This window comes from Pholis gunnellus (genome assembly GCF_910591455.1).
Source record: "Pholis gunnellus genome assembly, chromosome: 2".
Taxonomy (NCBI): Eukaryota; Metazoa; Chordata; class Actinopteri; order Perciformes; family Pholidae; genus Pholis; species Pholis gunnellus.
In genome coordinates this window covers 3,372,900-3,387,547 of record NC_136536.1, presented here as the reverse complement: position 1 = coordinate 3,387,547, position 14,648 = coordinate 3,372,900, and the positions used below count along the sequence as shown (strand labels likewise).

The 14,648-nt window shown below is 42.1% G+C and overlaps 1 protein-coding gene across 1 annotated transcript in view; it reads right to left on the bottom strand.

The window, feature by feature from the left end:
* The window catches only part of LOC306713533 (poly(rC)-binding protein 4-like), a 34,986-nt gene extending 28,308 nt beyond the window's left edge, over positions 1-6,678 (bottom strand). Inside the window, exon 1 of the mRNA XM_079183264.1 lies at positions 6,557-6,678. The gene's annotated coding sequence lies outside the window, so the exon portion shown is untranslated. The remainder of the gene's footprint in view (positions 1-6,556) is intronic.
* Positions 6,679-14,648: the final 7,970 nt, after the last annotated feature.

Below are 14,648 nucleotides of genomic sequence, written 5' to 3'. Positions count from 1 at the left end.
CGCATCTAACGACCGCACATTCAAAAGAATATTTATATTTCAGCTGAATTACGACTATGCAGAGGCTTCCTGATCAAGATGAATGACATATTCTCAGAGGGGCTGCGTGTTTGGATTCGGTTTAACAGCATCACGGCCGTCAGTCACGCTGGGATTCATCAGTAATTTTGTTTTATGAGCCGAGACACACAGCAGAGAGGAGACAGTATGTGCAACCGACTCCTGTACAAATGAAGCACAGTTTAAAATGATATTGTATGCTCCATCAGCCGTAGCTGTAAAGTTTAAAGTTAGTGCTTAATTCTCAAGGACTCGGTGTGAATGATTTGACAGTGTTGGTTTAATGAAACAACCCCACAACTGTCCTCCGATTTTCATTAAAATGTTGCTCAATTCTGATTGGTGCAAGTGAATAAACACAGACTGTATATAAGAAGTGGACGTAGTCTCTGTGACGTCACCCACTGGTTTGTGCACGGAGGTTTTCAAGCCTTGAGTTTTGGCATTTCAGTCGTCGCCATCTTGTTTTTTTGCAACCAGAAGTGAAAAGAGAGGGCGGAACTAAGTACGAACGAATGCTGAATAAGACGGTGCGGGTTTAAGGTATTTCCGCATTTGCGTCACTTTTCAGACCCGGAAGTTGCCACCCGGTAATATGTGACATCACTTTTTCCCAACTGAACCCCGCCCACTTTAATCCACTAAAAGAAAAAGAAAAAACACAAATGTAGAAATTGTTTTGAAACCAAAACTTTGGCAAAAAAATGTGTTTTCTTTCAGTTTAATTTACATATCCTATAGTTTTTTTTATATAAAAATGGACAAACAAAGCGCACAACTTCAACACTTAAAAGCACTTGACTTAAGTATGTAGAAGTGCAGTCATAAAAGAAACCTTGTCAATCTCTTCACGGAGACAGGAGGAGAGGGCTTTAGTTGTGAAACGGGAGAGGCTTGAAATGAAAGCGCAGTGTTTCATCTCTCAGCGTGTCTGTCTCAGCTCTGTCACGTATAACAGGAGGGGGTCAGTCCTCGGGGCCAGAGGGGACTGTCCTCGCCCATCAGCCCCCCGGCTTCGTCTGGTGTTAAAGCGTAACCGTGTCAGCCCTGCAGTGCGAGCCGCCTGTCAACCACCGAGCCCCAGAGAGGGTTATCAGACCCCCGGGCCCCCACGGGGCCAGCTCGGCAGAGAGGAGGCCAACAGCCGCGTTCACTGCAGCCGCTGCACCGAAATGTGGGCCGCCGCTGATAAGATTACCCCAAAGTGGGGTGTTTTAAATCCTTAATCTGTGGCGCTTTTAAAGAGCCAATAAAACTACAAGATCTCCTGCAGATTGTGCAAACAAATCTGCTGAAGAGTTTCTAATTCAAAGTGCTTTTTAAGCATCTCCCAAAACCTGCTGGGTTTCTGGCTGACTTGAAGAGTTCGGACAACAAAATACTTTAAGTCCCACATCGCACACACTTTAGCAGTCAAACTATTTTTGACTATATGCCACAACTTAAAAGTCTTTTATCTTCACACAAAAGCAGATTGTTTCTCATGCCACTCTCAGCGACGTGACGACAGCTCAGAGCCACAAACATCAGACACGGTCGCTTTTCCAAAAGTCTTGTCATATCTATTTATTTTTTAGGACCTCTTCTCATCACGGCAATTTAAAATCTTGTCAAGAATCGGCATAATTACGAGTGAATCCAATAGCTAATGAAGAGCCGTGTAATTGACCCTCCATTGTGGCAGTCTAACCCCAATCAATCAGTTTCTCTGACGGTCAGGATGGAGCAGTATTTAGTTAGCTCTGGCTAAATTAATACCCTTGAAAGAACATGGCCACTACTGCGAGAAACGCGCATTGATCAAGTCCTGTTTTCACAAAGGACCCCGTCTCCTCATTAGGTGAACCTGAGGTCCTTCCTCCTTCTCATTATTGCCGGCGGGGATGAAAACAACACAAACACACAGATAATGAACCTTACGGGGCTGTGTTTTCTGGGCTGTCGATTGTTATCTCCCAAGTGGCTGCTGGTTCCAGACACACAGTGACACCGTCTGAGCCTTTGTTTACACTGGCTTTAGTCTTAGCACGGGGACAGAGCGGCCGAGCCCCAACACTGTGACTGCACACTTGTCATTTAGAGATCAGAGAGAAATCAGAAATCGTGCACGGTTTTAAGTACGTTACGCATTTAGCTTCTCTCAGTTCAGGGCTAATACTAACTTTCATCGTCGATTAATCTGCAGATTATTATTCTGATGATTTGTTTTGTCTGTAAAATATCAGAAAATATTGAAAATCGAGTCTAACATGCACGCGTGTAACCACAAGTATCTATATGTGCATATACGTTCATGCATCCAGTCTGAATATATTTATCTAACTTTTGTTCTATTTATTCATATATATCTTTCTGTTCCTCTCACATCACTAGGTGCATAAAATACATATGAAAAATAATGGTTAAAAAAATAAATAATTGAACTAAATCATGACATCGTTGCCATAAAGGTTTAAAAAAAAGTAGAATATTTCTTCGGTGTCATCTATAGATTTTATGTTTTATCTGACAATCTGTCCAAAAAAAGAAATATACTTAAATTGCTATGATATATGACCAAATTGGACATTTTGTGGATGTACTAATTCATGACTTTATTGTAGTAAAGGATTCCATCTATCCAACAAAAACAAATGAAAACAACACATTTAACAATCTGAAGCCAAAGAAAAGTCTGTTTTGGGTGTATTTTTTGATTGAAAAGTAACAATACTCGATGGATCTCAGACGCTAACTAATCTTTTTCATATTCTCGATCTCTTCCAGTAAATTTAGGAACATCTCTAGTTCTAGGCTTCCCACATGCTGCATTGCTGTTTTCATTCGATTACACAGTTTGACTTTCTCCCGAGTGTTTATCCCTCTGGACTCAACGCTAGAATTTTCAGGTCATTTGCCTTGCCTTGACTTCACAATGGCATGCTTCTTATTATTAGGGAGCTCCTATTAGAACCGTATATCATTCTGAATGGGTTTTTTTGGCATGGAGGAGAATACACTCTGGCAGGGTATTAACTCCAGCTTTTATCCCATCCCTCTCGCTGGATGAAGGTCACTCTCTCTATCTGCAAAATGACTTTCCTCTCTTCTCTTCCATCCCTGCTCTCCTCCCATCCTCCACACCAGGGCATGAGTCAGAGAATGTGACACCTCGGGAGAGGAGAGAGAGAGGAGAGGAGAGGAGGGGGGGGGGGGGGGGAGACAAATTGAGAAAGAAAAGAGGGACAGTTGGAGGCAAAGAGAGAGACGAGTCGATACTTTAGAGAAACATGTAACCTGAGAAGATGTGGCCTGGCCCTGCTTCCTTGACGAGCAAAACGCTGTATTCAAAAAACATCAATTGGATTAAACTGGAGCGCAGATGGCGCAGGAGTCCTTGTACACGACACCCCCCACGGTGGCGTATATACAGTACGGCTGCAAAGTCACATTGTCTACAGCGTCGCTGCGCTTTAAGTCGGCCGAGCTGCTGGCGTTGCTGTTTGGTACGCAACAGCACTCGTGCACGCTGAGCTGAAACTACATATTACATAAGCTCCTCAACAAACCGAGCACAAGCCCAAAAATAGTGCAGTCCCCTGTTAAATATTTCAGGCACTCGGCAGCTGAAGAGGGGGATAAAAGGCTTCTCTCCTCCTCGGTCGCAACACAAAAAACAGACACACAAACACACACACACATTGATGCAGATGGCCGATTGAAAGAAAACCTCCCATTTAGTGTACTGTAAAGAGTCTTTTAGCTTCTCCGCTTGATATACTGGGCTGGAGTGGTTGTGCTTAGCGTACACCTCTCCGCTCGGTGCAGACAGCCACGGTGAAAGCCACTCTTTGAGGCATAACTTCTGAACTAAAATAAATCACGTTCATGAGACTCTTGCGAGACACAACAGGAGAGTCACAGGGGCCCAATCTTTTGGGAGCTAAACACAGAGGCGTCTTTTCATAGCCGGGCAAACGGCCCGCGGCTCTGTCAGACACCGGGTCGGGTCTTAAGAACAGCGGCGAAGGGTCACATTCTGCCTCCGTAAAGAAAGGCCTCCCTTCATAAAGCAGAGAGAGAGATGGCCCAAAAAAAAAAGAAGCAATCTACACTGCTCACTTGAACGGGAAATCAAATCATCCGATTTTTTTTGTTTCATGCCTTTTTCTTGCACAACAAACGCCTCCTTCATGGTGAAACACGAGGATAACGAACTGACATCTCTACTGCAATCAACAAAAGCTGGGAAAGTGTGGGGGGGGTTGAGCCTCGAGAGTCTGGAGTTATTAGCTACAAGCAGACAGGTTAATTGCCCAAATGCAGGTTAATTGCTAGAGGGGATTTGTCTCAAATATTGGAGAGGAAATGAAGTTGCACTCCTGTGACGACGACATCTAAATGAACGCCCGAGTGAGGATGATGGTATTGACTAGCCTCGTAAAAAGCACTACAAGTTATTACAGGTTTTAAGTCGATATGGTGTCAATGAAGCGCAGGTAACAATTTAGGACTAATTTCATATTGGCGGGACTTAAGTCATCAAGAGAACGAAATATGTTTTCAGGACGTTTCCGTCAATGGAAGCAGTTCTCCTCCCTCGTGTTATTGGGGGCTAAATTATTCGGGAAAGCTCCTCTTGTTCTCTCCTCACGTCAGTAAAAGGTGATTGAACATCCGCGATCTCTCTGCAGAACAGTTTAATAGACCAGAGCTGCTGCACTGGGCTGCATTAACGTGATGACTGCAAACTACAGCATTTTAGTAGATGAGAAAGATTATTGGCAGTTCCCAGACGTTGGAGCAGCACGTGTCGGGTCTGGCTTCTGTTATTTATGAAGCCTCTCGGTCCCTCGCTCTGCAGCAGAGATGCAGGTAGGGGGGGGGGGGGGGGGTGCTTTCATTATTGAAGATGCTCTTCCAGTTCTTATTAGATCTCTGACTCTCAGTCAGAGTGCATTAAGGAATTGCATTTGGACAGAGAGGCAGCAGTGCACGATGGTCCGTCTTTGTGCCTCCCGGAGTTCCTCTAAAATATGTGTGCGCCTCTAACGTCAGCCAAATGGTATTTTCAGGAATAAAAAGCATACTACACTAAACCAGATGCCCCCATCACCACACACACACACACACACACACACACACACACACACACACACACACACACACACACACACACACACACACACACACACACACACACACACACACACACACACACACACACACACACACATGCAGGATAAAATGTTGTTCTTTATTGATCGCTGTTTCTGAATCATGTTCTCCTACTTCGTCACGTGATGCATTAGGCCTACACCCTAAAAAATGAATGTGAGATTCTCCGCTCGTGTCCTATTTTTCTCCCCATGTTTGCTGCACATGCAAGATTCATGAGCGTCTCCAGGCACCAGGAACATGATTTCCTGAATCAATCAGCTGGTCCACTATCAGCCTTTTTGTTGTTGATGTTGTTGTTGTATTGATCGTCTAGTAGTGAAGAGTGATCAGTCTTGTAAATTTAATTTGGGCCTAAAGTGGATGAATTTAGGCCATGAAATGCAAAACATGAGTGTAATAAAAAGTGGGAAATGGAAACAATGGAGATCATTCATTTCATTCCAGCTCCTACAATGTTACATCAAGACTAGTTTGTATTGAAGCCACAATGGTGAAAAAACTACAACTGTATGGACACATAAACATCTACAAAGCATGTGCGTTCATGTACTTCAAGGAAACTTCACTTTGCCAAGAGTGACTCTTGAATCTAACAGTAGAATTGAGTAAAACATGTCCAGCCAAACAGCATCTGCACCGGGGGGGGGGGGGGGGGGGGGGGGGTTGGTTTTCATTTGGCTCAGCTTAACAAGACAGTTTTTCTATCCGGTGTAGAAAAAAAACTAATGCAATTAGGCTTCCTGGTGAATAATGGTGCTGTCACACGCACACTCGCTGCCTCAGCACCAAGCAGGCGCCCACAGTACCGGACTTGTTGAGAGTGATCTTTGTGTTCAGGACCGGCCTGTCCAACGGGAGTCCACTTTCATTATCATAAAACACACAAGGGACCAATTGTCTCACCCCCCCCCCCCCACCCCCCCCCCCCCCCCCCCTCTGCTCATCTGGTGACTTGGTGCCATATGCTGGATTTAACAAGCCAGTCACTTTTTGGCTCCATTAAATCAGCTCCAGTTTATGAAATCTAGCATCTCATACTCTTATATAAGATCATAAGAATCGTATTCTCATTTATAAGAGAATAAGAATATTATGCACATACATAAGTAAAAACATAGGACACTGCTGTAATGTAGGACAGTAGAATAGAAATAGTTAATTCTAGCTGTAATTCTGTGATTGCTCATTAAGAGGAGTTTTTAGACTTAATATAAAAACACATGCCTCTCCGTTAGAGGAACACTAAACATGACAGCGACCACGAATGTCACCTGTTTCAAGTTAGAGAAATGGGAACATACTGTGCCCTTTATTTTTATTACAAATATTCACTCACCTGTTTTCATGTAAAAGGTCGCGGGGCTGCAGTTCCCACTAAAGTATCCCCATGGATGTGTGTTGTGACCGGGCTTTGTATCCACATAGAGTCCAATGACGCGGACGTGTAGTAGTGCGGACTGTCCTCCCGGTGTGTCAGCAGACTGAGGGCGCAGGGCGCCTGTGCGCTGAGAGGGAGGAGGAAGAGAGAGAGAGAGAGAGAGAGAGAGACAGACACGCGCCCGCACGCGCGCGCACACACACTGAGAAACGCAGGCGGCGACCAACCCCGCTCACCCTGATCACTGTTAACCGGAGGCAGCTCGTGGGCAGCTCTCTAGGTAAAAAAAAAAAAAAAGTCGGTTTGACTCAGTGTGTGTGGATCCCCGCCCCGGCCGGTGAGCTGAGTCCCCCACAGGACCTCCGCTGGGGGGAGCGCAGCGCGCTTCTCCCCTCTGCGTCGCACGCACCGCAGATTGACACGTGCGCTCATCGTCGGTGCCTCTGCTCGGTGTGAAATCATCGCACGAGCCGGGAAATTGCATGTGCGGAATCAATCGGACTGTTCGGTAAACGTCTCCATAAGAGTTTAATGGAAATATTTGCAGTACGCTTCCTCCACGTACATCCTTTTTTTTTTTTAAAGCATCACGGCTGCTTCATAGACATCGCCTATAATCTGCTATTTATTTATTATGTATGCATTTAAACTCCAGGTGCAAGTCAAACACGCCACACCTGTCGAGGAGTTTCCCAGTTAGGTGAACAGAACATGAGACTAATCTTGATCCAAATTCTAAATGGTACAAAACAACATGCGTTGGCTCAAATGTACATTTAAAGCTCGTGGGCATTTTCTCTATACATTTTTGGTTTGACTGAAATCAGTATTTTCCTCTCACATAGCGCCATCTAGTGGATCTATCTTCATATTGCAAATGTTCCTAAGAAAGAGAGAGGAATATTCATGCATGTATATGTTTGTAACATTATTTATAATCATACTGTACAGGGTGTGGATTGTAATATTCTTGTGGATTGCGTATCGCATATACAAAGCATGTACACAGAAAAAAGCAGAAAACAGAACAAAAAGGATTAAATATCTACCGATTATCTCAAGCTTTTTTCTCTGGTGTTATATCGGTAACAATATAAAGTCCAGGTAACAAAATGTCTGACAGTCTCTCCCTGTGAGACGCATGAAACAAACAACATTAAATAAAAAGAATGACGTGAATCCGTCTTCTTCACGCCAAACAAAACAATGTGATGAATTTTCACTTTGACAAGACGGCTCATTCATTCAAAGACATTGAAGGAAGACATCTCCAGCGCTTCCTGTATAGAGGAGGGGACGTAATGATGAGCATGACATCTCCATCTATTTCACAAATTATCTCCGTTGTTTCCCAGGTGCCTCTCGTTAACGGCGAGAGGATGGATGTGGACTCCTATTTTATTTTTGTAAATAAAAGGCCTCTATTCATCACTGCTCGACATTTTTAGTAGCCGATTGTTTCTGAAAGCTGTTACGTTTTGTTCCTTTTGTCGGTCTGATGGTGACATCTTTTCTTTTGTCTGCGGGTCAAAAGAAAACCCACAAAGTCATAAGTTATTTACAGCAGACACATTCACACTGTTTCTGTTATTAGCTGTTTATTTCCCAAATGTATGATGAGAATTATGACTTATGCAGCAGCTGAGTTTCACCACATTTTAAAGGGACAGTTCACCCCAAAATCAAAAAAACATACCGTTACCACATTACCTGCAGTGCTATTTATCATTCTAGATTGTTTTGGTGTGAGTTGCTTATTTTTGGAAATATCAGCTGTAGAGATGTCTGCCTTCTCTTGAATATAATTATAATTCTGTGGTGCTCAAGGCGCCAAAATTATACATTTGATAAACTTAACACCAATGTCCCTTTCCAGAAATCATGACCCGGGTTACTCAAGAAAATCCACAGACTTGTTGTGAGCTGTTTCATGAGGGAACCAGGGTTGAAAGAAAATAGTTCCTATGAAAATATCGCTAAAGGTAAGAGAGGAAAGATGTGTATTTTTGACTTGGGGGGGAATTGTCCCTTTAAGCACTGACAAGCTGTTCTCATCTAGCATTTGTAGCTGTACCTATACAAAATAAAGATGCCCCGTAAAGATATCCTGCAAAATGTTTTCCTATGTTATCCAACAAAACGGAGGAGACGGCTGCTCGTTCCACATGGTTATTTTAACCCAAGCTGTGGACTTTTCCTCAACGTAACCAAATAGTTGTGTTGCCTAAACCTAAGTATTTCACCATCTTTAATTAAACCTAACTAAGTATTTCACCATCTTTAATTAAATCTAACTAAGTATTTCACCATCTTTAATTAAACCTAACTAAGTATTTCACCATCTTTAATTAAACCTAACTAAGTATTTCACCATCTTTTATTAAACCTAACTAAGTATTTCACCATCTTTTATTGAACCTAACTAAGTATTTCACCATCTTTTCCTAAACCTAAGAAGTTTATTATAGAGAAGACTTTAATAAACATGTTACTGTAACAAAGATAAATTGACATGTGTTGGTGTCTTTCATAGGAAATGAGGAGTAACTTATCCTCCGATACCATACGTACCATTGTATGAGGATACGTTGGATAACTTATTGAGACGAAAGAGATGCAATTATATGATATTATTACCACAACCCTAACCCAGTGCCGTGCCACTGAGTGAATAAAGCGTGTATATTATACCGTATACCTCGAGGGACATGTTGCAGTATTAAGACTTAAAACTTAACTTTGAAGAAAGCTATATAGAAGAAAAATATGGCCGATTATTGTTTAGTCTGTCACCCATGCAAAAGCAACTCTATTGGAGTTTCACAACACCCTTTGAATTGATCACTTAACCATAAAGAAGGTTGATGGAGTAACTTCCTGTGGTCCATTTGGTCCAGTGTCAGAGTGATGTGTTGATTTTCAAACAGCAGGAGGTGCTGTGTGATTTCAAATCCATCTCACAGAGACAGGGTGCTTTGTTATTGAATAAAAAAAGGAAAGACAAATGCAACCACTATTATGGTTGTGTGGGTCAGACCGCTGCCAACCATCCGTCATGTTGATGTGGCTTTAAAACAGCTAAGGTGCACTGTCGGATATGACAACAGCCATCAACTGGGGGTTGGGAATTGTGATTGCATCAATACACTTGGCACACGTAATGCAGGGATGTAATAAACACAGTGAGATCTGCACTGAATCACTGCTGGACAAGCTGACAGAGCGACACTGTGTGTGTGTGTGTGTGTGTGTGTGTGTGTGTGTGTGTGTGTGTGTGTGTGTGTGTGTGTGTGAGGGTGAATGAGAGGGAATTACATGTTCATTTTATGGTTTGAATCCAATTTTTAGTGACTGCACGTCACGCCGGAGACACGCAGATTTCTAATTTAGTCAGTTTAAGCCTGAAGTGCTTGCATGTGTTTTCATTGTAATGTGATAATTTCCCAAAATCAAATCAAGCTGGAAATTAGACAGTGATGTCAAATTCACAAAAGCGCCGATTTCAGCCGTGGAACACAGACCCTCCTCACCCACCCTTTGGCATACACACAATGTATATCATCCCTGCTTGTCTGGGAGCATTGAAGCTCAACGAATGCCTCTCACACTAAATGGCACTGAAACAACGAGAGATGACACAAGGGCAAACAACCGCAATTACTGAGGCGCGGAGCGTCTCTTCTCTCCTCTCCGGATCCTCCCGTGCACACAAACAAACACGGCTCAACGTTCTCTGCGTCGGATCTTCACGCCGCCGCTTAGCTTTGTCCTGACACATGGTGATTGAAGACATACTCCGCTTTCGTCTGCGCGTCAGAGCTCGAGGGTTTAGGTCGCAGGGCGAGGGTGGCCCTTTCATCAAAGTTAGTCCTGCGGGGGCTTGATCTCCCTGGAAGCGGCAAAAGTCTTTGATTCTCCCTCAAGCGAAGGAGCAACGGTTTGACATTCCTTCTTTTGAAGTCCATCAAACATTCCTCGTACAAACTTGACTATAACTTCCTTTTTTTTAAGAATTCACATGATAAAGTCTGCAGAATCTACAAGTGTTTCAACGTCTGTACCGGCTTAAAGAATGAAACATAAATACAATGTGCACAGACACAGCGGACTGCTATATAGTGTGTTTACCTCAGTGACAATGATTTGCATTTAGATGCAGAAGGGTGATGTGTATTAGAAGGCACATTTCCATAAATCTTCCTTTGAAGACATATAGCATTGCTTTGAAGTGAGTGTATTATTTTGAACAATGGGTGAGAGGGAGACTTTGGACAGAACAGACTGCAGTTGGAATACTAATATGAGATTTAGTATTAAATCGCTTACAGAACAAAGATTGTGTTCATCATGCTCTCCAAATGTTGTGCTGTTTGTCCACATGGGCACAGAGGATGATGAGTTACTATATTTACCATATTTCTATTTATTCAGTGTATTAAATTTCCTATTTCATCCACGGCGTCTTTTTCGATCAGTCAATGAAACATCATTAGTGCTGTTTGTACAAATATTGTAAAAAAAGAAAGAAAAACTACAAATTGAGTCGAGAAAACATAATACCGCAGACACGGAATGATCAAAAGTAAACCAAATGAAATAAGGGAAATTCATTGACGTTTGTTCTTACAAAAAGACGAGGTTAAAGCCGAAACATCTTAGACAGCTTATAACAAAGTGATGAGCTCCCCTCTGAACCACGGGGGGGCTGTTCCATCTGATTAAAGGCACTTTTAGTTGTATGTTTGATATTTATATCAAAGCTGATATCACCATCTAAGAAAACCCATCTGATATTCATCACAGCCTTCAATGTTTCACAGCTGTCACTGAACTTCTCCGCTTGGCCAGTCACTTAAAGCGACTATAATCAATATTTTTGTATCAACCGACGATGTGAAACTAATGTGACGATTTGAAAGCAGCCGCTCAAAGTGAGGAGCCTGCGGAGAACGATCACCTGAGTCTGCTGCTCTCTCTGGCTTTACTGAGCTTTATATAGAATTTCTGCTCATTGTTCTGCTGTCTGTTTGGGTTCACTCTCGCCGCTCTCGTAGCCTCGTTTTTTGGACGTAGCATGCAGCTGTTTTCAGAGAAAAAACTCGACATGTCGCCTGATCCGCACCAAATATACGTATGTGGTGAACATAGCGGAGCAGTTAGCCAGCTAAAGAGCCAGATGTTTCCCGGCCTCAGGAGTTGGCACAGAGAACAAAAACAGAGTTTAAAAGAGAGTGAATATCGATATTTGGAGATATCGCCCATAGAGATGTTTTGGCTTTCTCTACAATGTAATGGAACTAGACGGCACTCTGCTCGTGGTGCTCAAAGAAGTGGACTTACTCATCGTGATGTCACCCGTTGGTTTGTGGACTGCCGTGTTGAAGCCTTGAGCCTTGATTTTGCCGTCGCCATCTTGGATTATGGCCGTTGCCATGTTGTTTTTGTCACAACCACTGAACATTAGTGACCATATTTGGAATGTGGATGAGTGACGTAGTGACGCTGTATACGTCTCTGGTAGAGACCTGTCAATCACTGTGTAGCCCCGCCCTAAAGCATCCCCTGCTTTATGGTCTGTTTGACTCTAAATGGACCATAATTTACTAAATGAACATCATGCTGTATTGAAGAAGACTTGAAACTAGAGATTGAGACCATAAACTCATGTTTACAATGTTTACTGAGGTAATAAATCAAGAGAGAAGTAGAGTCATTTTCTCATAGACTTCTATACAACCAGAGGAGTCGCCTCCTGGTGGACACTAGAGAGAATGCAGGTTTAAAGACACTTCTGCTTCAGCTTCACTCGGCAGAAACAGAGGTTACCGCCTGGTTACAGATCAGCCGAGGAGGACACCATTAATATTTCCATCTGGTACAAGCCTCTGGTCCATAAGTAGATGCATGCTTATTTCCTGTGGGAGTTGAGTTTTTTAAACTTGTTTATTTGGCGCTTTGAGCACCATAAGCACTGCATTCTAGTCACATTGTATTCATCTCCATCTGCAGAACTAGGCAACTCACATCAAAACAATCTAGATTGATAAGTAGCACTGCAAGTAAAAGGAAAATCATGTATTTTTGATCTGGGGGTTGAACGCTCTCTTTAAGTTCTGCATTGGTTACTGAAGCCTTATCTCCGTGATTTCCGTTGCTGTGCTACGAATACTAATGTTCTAATCTTTTGACTGATGCAGTACTGAACTAATGTTGTATTTCTTGGGGAATGTGACAGGAGCGATCGCAACTGTTTGCTTCACAATGCACACAAATAGGAAAAGATTGGATATATCAAATGTGTCAATGTAATCTCCTCAAGGTTTTATGTCTTCTGGTTTCTGAAGAGCAGCCTGGTGGTTACAGAGACGCTGACGTTAAATCCTGACATGGCCGGTAAAACTTTCTCCCCTCAACACTGCATGAACATAGCTTAAAGGTGTATCTATAACTGGGTCCACTTTGAAACCAGTAAACATATTATTCACTTGTCGCATTTTCGCCATTATACAGATAATAAAACAATTAATTGCAGCTTTAAAAGGTGTCTCCACAGATCTGAGATGACATTGATTGAAGCAGCAAAGAAATCCTTTGTCTTCAGATCTAATCTCAACTCAACAGCTATGACATCACTTAAACCTAAAGATGGGACTTTAAAAGGATTGTTTCAGAGCTAAGACTTACTGTAATACCCTTCATAGTTTTATTCTGAGAGACAGATCACGACAGAATGTCTCTTTCATTTAATAATAATGAGTCTCGTCCTGCAGCCAAATAAATGAAGCTTTGTTTAAAACCGTGTTCCAGTTTTAATTCAACCACTTAAAAAAAATGGAGATTTCATGCAGGTCCTCGTCGCCTGTTTTTCTTTTATGATCATGCAGCCAAACCGAATGTGTAACTGTTAAATGTCTCGATAACAAGACCTCAGCCCCGGGTTGAAGCTGCCTTAATTCAGACTGTGTTTTAGCTGAGGATGAGATCATGGCAGATGTGCATGTCTGGAACAGACCAGATGATAATGTTTCACCGGCAGGTGCACAAATATGCGATGTAGGCAACATTATGACGGTATGGTGTCATGTGTTGTGGTTGGAAGCAGCCTGAAGGCAGGAACCTGATCTGATGAGTATAGTGGGAAATCCTGGCTTTAGTTTCAATGAGGTGAAAAAGAGGGAACAAGAAGTTACAATTACACAAACAGAATTGGAAGTGAGAACCTGGCTGTGTTTCAATTCTGCTTTATTAGTTCCTCAAATATTCTGACTGCTGTTGAGGAAAATATGGAGTAGATTTAATATTTTAACTCTTCATGTTGCATTTTAAGGGGAGACTCACGTTCTTAACTAACAGATCTGCATGAAGTTTAGATTACTTAGACAATTATTTTTTTGTATTACAAGGTTTCTGAAAATGTGTTTAAATTTGCAAATATTTAATATTTAATATGTGCTAATTTGCATAAACTTCCAGAACAGAAAGCCAGGCTCACATCTTGTTTAATTTTGTTAACATATTAAAGTTGAAGGATTTTAAATAGGGAAATCAACAAAGTAGTAAAATGTTTTCCAAAATGTGTATTTATGGAAGCAAAATAGCCCCAAAACTGAAACTTGACCAGTAAAGAAAAGCAATGCTTTTGTCTTTAGTGTCTCGCCTTAAACAGAAAAGTGTGAAATTCACTTTTAACATAACTTACTAATAACTTCCTGTCGCAGGGCCCCATCAAAGCTCTTGAACTTGAGAGACGGGGCTATCTGCTGAGTCTCATGTATCAGGTATGAAGAGTACCTTCAAACAGCTTTTGATCTTGAAAGTGCACTGAAGTGGGGAAACAGGTAATGAAATCTGTGCTGGAGCACAATACTGCACCTGTGCACAATACCACAATAGTGTGGAAGTGAATTCTTTAGAATGACTTTGGAACGTACTGAAAGTTAGCGGCTGAACCATAAGAGTGCCTTCATTTGCAGACATTGAAAAGAAATATGCAAACCAAACATTTAATTATGAACATTTTTGCAACTTTAAATGACATGAGATCCACAGT